This window comes from Octodon degus, unplaced genomic scaffold (assembly GCF_000260255.1).
Source record: "Octodon degus isolate 3935 unplaced genomic scaffold, OctDeg1.0 scaffold00085, whole genome shotgun sequence".
NCBI lineage: Eukaryota > Metazoa > Chordata > Mammalia > Rodentia > Octodontidae > Octodon > Octodon degus.
This window is the reverse complement of record NW_004524661.1, coordinates 6,231,652-6,245,071: the sequence shown is the minus strand read 5'-3', so window position 1 is coordinate 6,245,071 and position 13,420 is coordinate 6,231,652. Positions and strand designations below refer to the sequence as shown.

General features: G+C 47.2%; 1 protein-coding gene across 7 annotated transcripts in view; it reads left to right on the top strand.

Annotated features, from left to right (window-relative positions):
• The window catches only part of Tenm2 (teneurin transmembrane protein 2), a 935,290-nt gene that overhangs the window by 786,966 nt on the left and 134,904 nt on the right, over positions 1-13,420 (top strand). The gene's annotated exons all lie outside the window — the stretch shown is intronic.

Genomic DNA, 13,420 nt, shown 5'->3' with positions numbered 1-13,420 from the left:
GAAGGCTTGAACTCCGAGCCTTGCACATGCCAGGCGAGCACTGTGCACTGAGCTATACCTCATCTGTGAAACAAATCCTACTTGTGCCATTCTTCTCTCCATCCATTCTTTAAACTTTTTACATTAAAATCCTTTTACACTTCCAGATAAGTTACTAAAATAGAATGTAGATTATCCATGGAGTGTCTGCCCGTAGTCTCCTAATGTCAGCATGTAAGTCTTCAGCACTCAGTTCCCAAAACCAGAAAATTAACATCCATGAAACAAGATGAAGTAATTTGCATGTGTGTATATAATTTTGCCCTTTCACTCCGATTTGGGAGCCCATGTTTTATTCAGTTGTCCTGCTCCCTTGGTCCCTCTGGTCTCTCTATCCTGTGACAGGTCCTCTATCTACCCTTGTCCTTCATGACCTTGACCCTTTTAAAGGGCACTGCCTGGGGGTTCTGTAGCAGCTCCCTCAGTTCGGGCTTATCTGATATTTTCTGATTAGATTGAGATTATACCTTTGTAGAGAGATGCTGTGCACCGTATCTAAGATGTACCAATGATGTGAATACGAAAAAATTAAGCTATGATTTTATGTATGTGTGTGGCCAGTTTCCACCTTACACACAAGGCAGAGAGACCAGAAGGCTGCTCCCACTGGCCCTGCGCAGTCAGCCAGTGGCCAGGACAAGTTGCCACTCACGATTTTTGAGCCCAAGAACCTCTGAATGCTGGCAGGAGTGACCTAGAGCAGTGAGAATGAGGTGATTGGGCCAGCAAGTACCACAAAGAAGGACAGCTGGCCCTCAGCCTCCTGCTACCCCCAGCAGTGCCCACCACCATGTCCCTTCTTTCTGGATTAAAAACCCTGAAGATGCCCTGAGCACAGGGTCCTCCCTCATCACCAGTTCACCATCACCTTTGTTCCTTCTCTGACAGCTGTACCCAGGCTGCCTTGAGTCCTGCCAGTTTCTGCTGGTGTAGGCAGCCAGCCCTCAGGCCCTCCTGCCAGGGGGAGAATTTGCCATGTTAGCAAGCGACATTCCCATCACATCCAAGTGACTGAGTATGCGTCCAAGTGACAGAGATACAGATTTCCTCTCTTGAACTCACACCACGCCTCCTGTGCCCTCAGATGCGCCGTGCAGGCTGCAGCCCCTTGTCCCCTGCTAAAGCTGCCAATCTGTATCAGGCATCGTCACACATCCTGTGGGGAGTGGAGGGACCTGTCTCGGTGCATTTGCCGAGCACTCATTCTGAAGCCCCCACCCCATGCCGGGGGTCCTGAGAAGCCCTGAGGCCGACTGGAGCTGACCCTCACTCCTACTCTGTCCCCACACACTGTTCCAAGTTACCTGAGGGTATTGAACTTAATCTGTGCGCTTCACGCATGCTTCTTATGTGCCTGCTCTGAGTCCAGGGCAGTAGTAGGAATCACAAGTCCAGGGATGAGGGCGCAGCCCCCAGCCCTGCCTTTCCACAGCTTCCAGTCTGATGGAAGCATACTGAAAGTGGCGGGATAATTACAACTCTGAGTCCAAAGGCTGCACTGCGTACTTTGAACTGTGCTGCCACAACTCAGAAGGGGGCGGTGTGTGAAGCCATGAGACGTGTGCGCCGCGCAGGCGGACTCCTTAAGTATCTTCAGGGATCGCTCTGCGGGGACTCAGAAGCCACACTGGAAGGAGCCACAGGAACCTACAAGGCTGCTGATTCTGGCGGCTCCTAGAGACGGGACTGGAGAGGGCCACATCACACCCAGCCCCCTTAAGCTGCTCCTACACACAGGCTCAACTCAGAAGGAGGAGCAGCAGGAGGAGAAGGAGGCCCTTGCTTGGGGTGCCCCCACTGGAGTCAAGGCTCAGTGCCCAAGTAGAGGGTGTGAGGAACTTTCCCTGATGTGTGCAACTGTTCCTAGGTCACAGACAAGGGAGACAGGGAGAAGAGCCTGTGGCAGAGACCAGCTTTAACCCCCTGGGGGCACCTGGGTGGCTGGGCCAACCCAGTCCACTTGTGGAGCTGTGAAAGCCATCAAGAAAAGAAAAGAAGAGAAGAGAAGAGAAGAGAAGAGAAGAGAAGAGAAGAGAAGAGAAGAGAAGAGAAGAGAAAAAAGAAAAGAAGTTTCCATAGTTTTGAAAAACTCATAGTATAGTGTGGATTTAGGAACATAGCCAATTAGTATCAGAGACTGCAGAGAAAAATCCTGCGGAGGAAGACAGCAGTAAGAGGAACACACTGAACAGTGTTTTTCAGTATAGAGTTTCATTAATTGGGCAACATCCTAAGCACTCTGCTCAGATTCAGAGCTTGAGGAAAACGACATTTCTTTCCCAGTAATTTGTACCATTTTCCATCAGGTCCCTCTCATTCCTCTCCAGCAATGATTGTGCTTACAGATCAGAGGCTTATTCTAGTTTTCTGTTATTATTTAGTTCTCATTCTGTTCTCATTCCTTTAATGCTGTTTGTTGTAGGCCACAACAAAAAATTACTGCTCCTCTTCCTTTTACTCATTTACAGCCTTCCTAGACTCGTCTGAAAATTGTCTTTGCATTGTAGAGGACAGTGGAGACTTCTTGTCCCTGTCTTTTGACCCCCAGCTCCTTGGATGGCTTCTTTGGGATGAACTGGAGGCCTCAACTGACAGCTGGATGCGAACACACCATGGCCTTAGTTGTTAGATAACAGGAATCTAATCGCTGTTAGAAATGACAGTTCTGGCCACCAAACAGCTGTCAGTGAAGGCCCAGAAATGTGGTAGCCACAGGAACATGAAATCTTCTCTCTAGGGATGGTTTCGGCTCCTAGCCAGCTTCTGTGGAACCCTTGAAGAAAAGGAACATGGCTCTCGCCATTTTTTTTTCCCCTGTTAAGTGGCAAACGTGTCCACTGCCCAAGCTCTCGAGGCTACATTCTAGTACTGAAATCCAGTTATGACCACATCCTTACGCTCATCATTGCTGACATGCAGCAAGGTCTTCCCATGGGCCACACATTGCACCGATGTCTATATAACCTGTCATTTAATCACCAGTGGGCCAGTTTTATAGAGGAGTAGCCCCTTTGGCAGATAAGAAAACCCAGGCATCCAGAGAGGGTAAGTAGCTTTCCCATGACCTCTCAGAGAGTAAGCGGCATTCGTGGGATTCAGAGCGAGAAGCCTGGCATGGCCCCTTGACACGAGGGCAGCCGTGAGGTTGCCCTCAGCATGTGTGTAGGGTGCAGGGGATGTGGCTCTTCGGGCAGCTGTTGGGATGGTCACACAAAGTTTCTGAAGAGAAGAAACAAGAGTTTACACAAGTGGTGGAGCCAGTTTGAAACAAAATCTGTCTCATTTCAGAGCCTGTACTGGAAGCCCTCTTCCCCAAGCTACCAGGGACATCCCTGTGCCCTCCTCATGCCATCATTGCTTGGATTCTGTTCCGTGGACCTGCAGTGTTCTCTATTCTGCTACTCCGTCTGTCCTCACACCCACTGCCCCATGCACATGGCCACCAGCCACGCTTGATGGCCTCCCTCCTCCTGCCTGGCCCGAGTTCTCCCAGAGCTCTTCCTGGCAGTCCCTACTCTCCTCCAGCACCTTTGGTAGCTCCCAGGTGCCTCCCACTACAGTTTAAAACATGTCCCTGGGCGAGTTTTATACTTGCACATCCCAGATTCCTCTCCCTCGCCAGTGGAATCTGAACCATAGAACCGGTTCATGGCTCACCATTGTGCCCTTTTAACAAGCCTCCAGGTGGCTCTAGTGCAGGTGGCCAGGGACTATCTGCTGAAAATAAAGAACACACTTGTTAGGATGACACTGAATTTCATTCATGGCCTGAGCTACCCTGGGGTGTCAGCTCCTACAAGGGCCCCTAAACCAGAGATGCCAAAACTGTCCCTCATAAAATAGGTGGGATTGCTGCTTCTGTGTTTCTCCAGCTGCTTTTTTATCTGGTTATTCCTGCTCAGCCCCACCTTTCCTCTCATGCCGCTGGTCACCCTTGGAGGCCACACTCACAGGTCACCCAAAAGCAGCCCCAGAATCAACCCTGCGGTCACATGGGGACTGGCGCACTTCCTTCCTGTGCTGTAGTGGGGCAGCCCCCTGCTTCTCTGGATCATCTTCTCAGGATGTGTATGTGCTTGCTAGCTGTCCAGTGACTTAAATTTAGGAGACAAGACTAACAGAACCTTGCTGGAAAGTGTCAAAAGACTCAAAGCGAGTGCTGGAGAACAAGATTCTAATTAGATTAATAATGCAGTGATAAATCAGCCAGCTTCAAGACGCGGACTGGAACAAAGACAGCCTGAGAGCGAGGGAAGAAAGGAATAAAACAGGAGGAAAGAAAAAGAATTTCGGGGAAAGGTCATTTATTCACAATGAATGAACGAAAAAGTGGTTAAAAGGAAATCTGCAGCATTTGAATCCACACTTCTCCAGTTAACTTTGTCCACTTTAGGGGATTATTTAATCTCTGTGAGCCTTGACTTTATCATCTGTAAAGTGGGAACAAATGCCATACTACCTATTGCTTTGCTGTGAAGACTAAGTTGCTGTGAACATGGAAAATCATGCTGGTAAGCATGAAATGATTCTTCTGTGTTAGGTATGACCTTCCCAGCATAATCTCAACAGCATTGTCTTTATCCCTGTTTTTTTTTTTGAGTAAGAGAAATGAAGACTTAAGAGATCCCATAGTAGGATCAGATTTTGGGAGTATGTCTGTTTGATTCTGAAGCTTGTGACCCTGATGGCCACAGAACAGGGACTGTGAGGAAGACCCTGAGTCGATGGCAGTCACCTCTCTCGGAGGCCCCAACTGTGCTGTAGACAGCTCAGGAAGTCAGACGTGTGGTTCCGCATCATGTTCTCCTTCCCTGTCTCCTTGACAGGCTTTTCCCACTGCCCACAGGAGAGGAACCGCAACACTCAGTCCCTTCCCTGGGGGTGATAGGTCCACCCACCCACCCCAGGAGTGCCTCCCACACCACTTTCGCCTTTCATGAATGGTGTCATTGTCTTCGTGAAAGCTATCCAGGTCCCCCCACCCTTTCTGGGGTTCACCTTCATTCCTTCACAATCATCTTTGGCACCAGTCTCCCTCTGCCATCCCCGTGCATGCCAGAGACTACATTAATACAGACAGGACAGGCCTAGCAAGGCAGCAGCTCCCAGGAATGCCCCACAGCCCACTGCAGGGCGATGGCTGAGTTTACCCACCTTCCTCCCATCCATGGCCTGAAGAAGTGTCCAGAGTTCCTCCACAGCTGGGCTCCAGTTGTAGGAACCAGAAGCAGGTGCTTGTGGTACATGTCTTGCAAAAAGTGACTGAGCAGATCCAGAGGACAAAGTCATGCCTCATGGAATAGTATGGGAAGAATCACCAGCAGATATCAAAGTTGAGCTACATACTAGGCATGGGACATAGCATTTTACATGAAACACACATTATCTTTCTTACGATGTAGCTACAGAACCTAAATCTCAGAAGTAAAGCCAGTACCCGAAGTCCAGCTTCAGAACTACACTCCTAACCACTAGATTAGTGCTGCCAGACTCCTGGGCACTCAGCGTGCTCCTCTGAATGCGCCGATTACTGGACTCTACCCCAGGTTTCTGATTCGGTTGCTCTAGAGTTCTAGCACTGGCCTCAGCGACTTGTTAACATTTCAGACACTCGGGCCCCAACCAGACCTTCTGAATTCAAGTCTGCAGTCTGATAAGATCCCCCCGGGTGACTCTTGTGAAGCTCCACGTTGGGGTCTGTGTTAGTTTTCCCGTAGTTGGCACCAAGAACTCAGTACCCACAACCTAAAGAAGCAAATGGTTTATTTGACCCATTTCAGAAGCTGTAGTTGACAGCTGGCTCAGGCAAAACTTCATACCAGAATGACCTAGGAAAGTGGCTTATCTGGGGGACCCCAGGCCAGTCTTGCCTGCAGGACTCACCCAGACACCCAGAAGTGGGCTTTACTCTTTCCCTGTGAAGCCTAACCATCACATCAGGCCTAAATGAGACTGCCACAGAACTGTGACCTGAAGCAGCAGCAGCAGCTCCTTTTTCTTCCTGGGCCCCTGCCTTGCTGGTAGGTGTGGAGGAGGCTGAGGGCAGTGGTGCCAGCTACCTGGTAGCCAGTGCGAGTCCTCCCTGCGAGCTCCAGTACACAGCTGCTCAGGAGGCCTCTGCTGCTTTTTCTATTACCAGAAAGAAATCCCTTCATCCCTCTCAGTAGAAACTGTTACATAGCTTCTGAAACTAAAACACTTTTTTTTTCTTTTAAACTACTAGGGAAGTGGCAGTGAAGCTCTGGAGGGCAAAATGCCAAACTCTTGCAAACATGCAGACATGATACATGCAGATGTGGGGAAATTCTGTGGTTTCAGGAAGATTTTCCATAGTGGGAAGGATGCCAGCTGGGGTCGGGGACAGGAAACCCTGTCTTGTCCCGTGATGCTATCACCAGTTGGAGCAGTTTCCTCCTAATGGCAATGATGATGGTAGAATTACATCTGGTGGCTTCTCACGTGTGCTACATGCAGGACACAGAATTTACCTGGGTCATCCCGCGTCATCCCTGTGAACACTACGGAGTCGGCACTCCAGGGTTCTTACCCACTTGAGTGAGCGGGTTGAAGTAACCATAGTCAGACACCTGTTGAAAAAAGAAAGCAAAACTGACACTCAAGCTAAGTTATACACCTATCCCGTGCCCAGTGCTTTTCTGTATGCTGAAGAGAGAGCGGTAAATAAAACAGATCCACCAGGCCTGCAGGACACTTCCCTGCTTGTGGTTAAGGGCTGGTGTTAATTTTCACATTTGTCTTGGTGCTTGCTTGAATCAACAACAGGATTGTAAATCTGCTTCTATCTGGACTTGCGCTGCTGAGAGGCTTTCTATACAGTGTACTCTGTAGAATTTAACTATTTATTATGTAATTACTGCTGTTGTCACACAAACACACACACTTATACACACACACACACACACACACCTTAGACTGTTTTTAAGAACAGCTTCAGTACTTATCGATTGAGAACTTTTATAACTCTGAAAATGGAGGTGCCTTCGTATCTCTACAGGTATTTTAAATGAATTGAATTAATCATGGGCTTAAAAGTCTCTTGCGATCTTCGTTAACTTCCCTGGGTTTAATTAAAACATCTGTGCGCTTTTAATTTATCGATTCATCCAACTCATATGTCATGTTTTTAACACACCCCAGCATGCTCTGCATCATTTTTAACCCGATTTCCACTTAACTAAAGCAATTAAATTCACCCCGGATTAATTAAAGCATCCATACTTTCGTGCTTAAGTCAGCGTGTGCTGCTTTCCCCACATGGCTCCTGAATGTCAGAGATTTGACACACCTGATGAGTTTTTGTCCTTCTGGAAATTCTTCCTCGAATCTCTTTCTTGCTTATTAATGTGCCATTTGACAGGCTGGGACTGGGGAAGCAGGTGCACCTGAACTCAGGCCCGCTGAGCCCGGGACCCTGACCCCAGCTGTCGGAAGGCAGCCTCTGGTTTCCTCTGCTCACTGGGGCCCATTGCATCTTGCCCCAGCCAAGACCGACTAAAATGCCAGCGTATTCTGGGCAGGCAGTTGCGGGGCCGTGTGGGCCAGAGGTGACTGTCGCTGTCGGAACGCATGGTGGGCTTTGCACTGATAACCTCATTCATAATCACGTCTTGGTTCTGCTTCCCACCTTCCACAGTCTTCTGCCTGCACAAAATGGTCTTCCTTGTTCTAGCTAAGGAGTAAGTGAGAAAAATGAGGCACTGAGCCACTTCCCCCTCCCACCGCCCCAGTCTTCTTAGGGATTCAGGGTGAGCCAGGGAGCTGCCCATTGAGGAATAAATAATCTCCCTGAACATTAGTGAGGCTCTCTGCTCCTTCCAGCCATGCTTCGCAGAGCCCGGTCCCTTCGGCCGTGATAGTCCTGAGCGTGAGCCTGCTTCTCATTTTCCTCCCCAGCTGAGAAGCTAAGAATTGGGTCTCATTAGTATTTTAGCTACGGTTACTTAGTTGTTCATCAAACTGAGTATTTTCTCATACTTTTATTGACAATTTATATAATTTCTGTTGGGTCCTTCACCCAGATCTTCACTTTTTATTGATTTATAAGAGCTCCTTGGATGTTTTAGAGAGCAAATTTCATTCTGTAAATTTTTTGAAACTATTTTTCCTGTGTTGCTCATTACTTAATTTTGTCTCACAGTACCTTTTGTCAAATAGATTTAAGCTTTATGTGAATTCAACCCATCATCTTTTCCTTCATAGTTTCAAGAAACCATGCCTTACTTATATCTCCCCCACCCATGAAAATAATCTTACGTGTTTTCCTGATACCTTTATAGGGTTTTGTTTTTCTTCTTACAGATCTTTATACTGTGTATTTATTTTTAGTATGGTATCCAGTAGGGGTTAAACTTTATTGCCCACCAAATGAATTGCAATTGGCAGGGATATAGCTAGCCGCCAAATTCACCTTTCATGATATAGTACTGGCACCAAGCCAACTCTGCAACCTTGGAGGACGATGGAGCAGCAACGGCTTTGGTGCTAGGGACCCAAACTGTGTTTACCTGGCATCCATGACCCATAGGTGCCATCCTAAATTGCTTCAGAGCATCGGTTCTCCCATCCTTTTTTCCCTTCCACCAAACCCAGCGGCTCCCATGTATTATTTTGTATCTGTTGCCGCCATGAGGCATGAAGCAACCACCTGTTACGACAATTCACGTGGGCCCTAGGTTCAGAGTATTATGTTCTCAAGTCTCTTCTAAAGAGTTTTAAATCAGTTTTCAAATGACTTGTAAAAGATACATTATTTGAAATTCCATCTTCACAACTAGTCCAGCCAAAGGTATTACTTGTCCGGCTTCAGGCATTTCACCTCTGCTTTGATTCCTGAGCCTCCCCAACCATCTCCAAGGTTTCTCCAGGTATTTGCTCTTCTGAAAGCTCCAACTAACCAGGATTCGTTTTTCTTAAAACATCAAACGCGAGTGGTTAGTCCTGTGGATGCCTGCTGTGCAAATAGCGCTGATAACTCATGTCAGCCCTTGCTGAGAACTGGGGGAGGGGGAGGGCAGGCTCCGGCTTGATCACGAAGACGAGCTTTATACTATTTAGGTGATCTAAATTGTGTCTCTTTTTTGTCGTTGTGTTAACTTGACAGTCATTAGTGGCAGTGGTAATTTATTTTTCTTCTGAGGGAATCTTAAAGCTTCCATTTACTAGATTTAGTAAAACAGGAATAGTCAATTTGTACAAACATTTTAATTAATTTTAAGTAGAAGCTTGAATGCACAGTGTTCTACCCCTGTAAGCCTTAGGAATTGGAAAAAGAAACAGGAACATAAACATTCCACCCGAGACATCTGAGCGGTGAGAACCCACCCACACCGCAGCCAGAGAGCCGGAGGGGAGCGACGGATTAACTGTCCATTACTATGGGGCAGTCTGCTGCCGCCGGTGGTGGCAGGGGCATGTACGCGTGTGTTGAGACCACTGTAGTGTTTAATTAACCCCTCAAGTCAGATTGGAGATTCAGCCTGAAATTTCCCAAGAGAGAGGCCATTAATTGCCTACCACGTGGCAGCTCCTGTTTTGAATCTTTGCGTGTATCATCTCACTTAATCCTCCCGGAAGCATTGAGAGACAATTTGTTCTTTAAGGAAAACGGAGCATCCTAGCAGCTCGGTCATCTTGCCCAAAGCTCTCACCTGGTAAATAACACATTAGATTTTGAACTCGGGCGCTCTTGGTATTTCCTCTTGTACTTTGTCCTACTTCTTGGCAGAATATGGAGTCACCGTTGTCTTTCTATAACTTGTCGTAAAAATAATGTAGATTGCACTGCAGTAAAAACAGAAAGGGAGCTAGGAGTACAGGAGGCTCCTCACCCCACTGCCAGCCCCTCAGAGGCCATGTGTGGATGCTCTTGAGTCCTGGCGAAGTATGAGGGAAGGTACGTTCGTTCCATGCAGACAGCCCAGTGACCACTGGGGGGCGCTCGCCTGGCGTCTGTCTGTCGGCCCTCCACCCTAAAGGCAAAGGAGATCCAGCGCGGGAAACTTCCACTCTCAGCCTTCCCCTTCTTGTATGGGATCAGCCACCACCCCCAGTGCCTTGCTGTCCAGTGAATATCACCATGTTTTGTATTTCTGACCACATTCCAGCAAGCATCCAGCAAACATACTGAAAAAGGACTGCAGTTCAAGATACGGAGAACTCTCTAGTCTGACTCTTTTTCTTCCTTGAGTAATTTAAGTAGGTCACATTTCAAATGTGATTTCCCAGGCACCCAATTTTAAATAAAACCCATTCTTACCTTCTAGACAATTCTATTTTTTTTTTCACCAATCAGAGTCTGTACAGAACAGAAAGACTTTCACTATGAATAAGGAAAATTATTCTTAGCTATATTTTATCAATTACTATAGGTAATGATTATTTGCTCCAATTTTCTACCCCCCTCCACCTTTTGGGAGGCAAAAAGATGCAAGCAGGAGATGGCGGTGATGATTTACTGCGACTTCCTCTACTGTGCATGACAGACCATCCCTCACCTAACCCTCAGGGCAGAGAGCTTACCTGAAGACACGCTGTACAGCCAGACTGCCCACCCCCGCTGTATCTCAGTCTGGGAGAACAGGGGGGTGATAAACGATGCAGATTCCGGTCCTCTCATCAGGAGATACCTTCAGCGTGACACAAAACAGAAATGATAAGTAGCATTTTTTCTTGGATGCCGACTCCGTGTGCTTGAAAGTCCCGGCCTAGACACTGCTGTGGAGGTCTTCATACTCTGCCTAAATTCAGAGGACAGAATGCCGTGGGCAGCTAATGCTGCCTGCAAAAGTGGAGAAGGGAGAAGGGTAGCTCGTGTGCACGTGTGCCTTGCTAGCCAGAGCCTGAGGAGGAGCGGACGTGGAGCAAACTTGTCTCCCAGCCCCTCTCCAGCCCCCTGGAAGTCCACAGTTATGCATGCCAGTTCATTTTGCCCTGTCTCTAATTTGAATCTTGAGCCTCCTTGGTTCCAATCTCTTTCCTCTACCTCTTTGTAAACAATCAGTATCTCTGGTAACTGTACAGATCCCTCTACGTAAGCACCCTGAAAATGGGAAGCATACTCCCTGCATTTAGAAGGTTCATCTGAATTCAGGGTGTTTCTTTCATGTTCTCACTTTGAACTCACTCTCCTCTGGTAGATTCATAAAGATAAGAATTCCACTGGAAATAGTGCCCTCAGTACCTTTCACAACTGTCCTATTATAAAGCATTTTGGACTACTGGAAGGCTTTTATTTCAGGTCAGTTTGAAATTAAGGTAAAACATTGCACTTTCCCAGAAAAACACATTGTGTGTACAACATGAAGTTGACTCGAGAAACTTCTCTGTTTTCATAACTAGTGAGTGCTTAGCTGTAAATCCTGGAGCACTCCTTGAAGCCTAGCTAAAGCCTTTACCCAGTCAGCCCAGCATTGATGAATGCAGCCCTCATAAGCAAACATAGTCTTTTTTTAAAATTTTATTTCCATTTATTTTATGCTTAATTTATTCCCGTGCCGTAAGTTTTTGTTTCTTCAGTTTCTTCTGGGATATCTTTTTCTTCTGTGCAACTTCCTCTTCTGGTTTGGGAACAGTTTGTTCCTGTTCAGTGAGTATCATCTCAGTATGGCAGGGGGAGCTCGTGTATGGATTAATCCGGCCATGAGCTCTATAGGTGCGGCGGCGCATCTTGGGTGCTTTCTTCATCTGGATATGTTCAATAACCAGAGAATTTACATCTAAACCCTTAAGTTCAGCATTACTCTCTGCATTTTTAACATATGCAGCAAAATTCAGCACTCTTTTTGGGCCACCGACCCTGTGTCCAGCCCCACTGTTTGGCCTGGGCACACCTACCAACTCCACCATTGTGACGCCGGAATGGTACATGTTGCTTCTTTAATGTGACATCCTTGAGATACTTGGTGGCCTTTCGGATATGCATACCCTTGATGGCCTGGGCAGTTTCACGCGTGTTCTTAAAGTGAACGCGAAGATTTGAGCCTCTTGATTTGCGTAATTTTGTGGGGTTTTCTGGGTCAAGAGAGTAGCAAACCACTTTCACAGGTCACCTAAGGCCGCTCACAGGAAGAGAACAGCAAACATAGTCTTTGTCCCCTAGATTTTTATAGTTTTTCAAAATTAGACTCAGAGGGAAGTTAATAGTTATAAAAACTAAATAGAAACTTCACAGCACAAAAGAGTCATAAGGCAGGGTGGGGCACTTGACTAGGTGATGATGGGGCTGCATGTCCAGTCCCTGTGTGGTGCACCATCTGGTTGTGTGGGTTACAACTCAGAGGATCCCCACAGAAACTGTGCTCGCAGTCCTAGGCAACACCTGGCATCCCTGGCACAGTGATGTTGGTCATTTCTGAAGGTATCTTTCTGAAGGTTCAGGCCCAGGTCAGTGTTTTTTAGGCCCAAGGTAGAATGCAGATTGGAAATGGTCCAACCAGTGCTGAATTGAGAATTCCAGAGCCTGAGGGAAGCCACTCAAGCCTCATTCATGATAAGCTTACTAAGGGGCTGGTGAGATGGCTCAGTGGTCTAAAGCACCTACTTAGAACAAGCTTAGCAAATCATAGGGACTGTGGTTCAATCCCCCAGCACCACATGCCAGCCAGCACCACCCCCTGGTGGGCTGAGCTGGCCACACACACACACACACACACACACACACAAATAAATAAATAAATTTTTTAAAAAATAATAAGCTTACTGAGAAGTTTGGTGCTATGGACATAATCTCATGCCAGACAGTCCCCACAGATTTTTGAACCTCCTTCCTATCAAGATTCTAAAAAAAAAAAAAAAAGATTCTTTCCATCAAGGGACACACGAGGATCCCAGGAAAGATGGGAACTGTTTGAGACCTCCAGTTTTAACCCTGCCCTGGCCCTTCCTTTATTTATTTACTTTTTTATTTAATGTATTTGGTACAGGGTCTCACTACACTGTTAGGACTCATAGTGATCCTCCTGTTTTCAGCCTCCCCAGCGCTGGGACTACAGGTATGCACCACCATGCCAGGTCTCTGTGGTCGGCTCAGCATACCTGGGGGTGGGGCTGGCACGGCACGTACCAGGGATCAAACCCTAGTCCCTGTGCTTGCCTAAGCAGGCGCTTAGTCCACTGAGCTACCTCGTCAGCCCCCCTTCCTTTTTCAAAGTGGGTCAGGCTTACTTATTCTTAATACTTTAGTATATATCACCCTTGGAAATAAGCACACTGATGTCTTTATGGTATAGGTCAGGAACCTAAGGAGAAACAAAGTCATTACCCTAATTGTGTCCCAGGGGCTGGGCAGATGGCTCAGTGGAATAAGCACTTCCCTGGCAAGCGCAACAGCCTGAGTTCAATCCCCGGTTCCACAAAAAAAAAA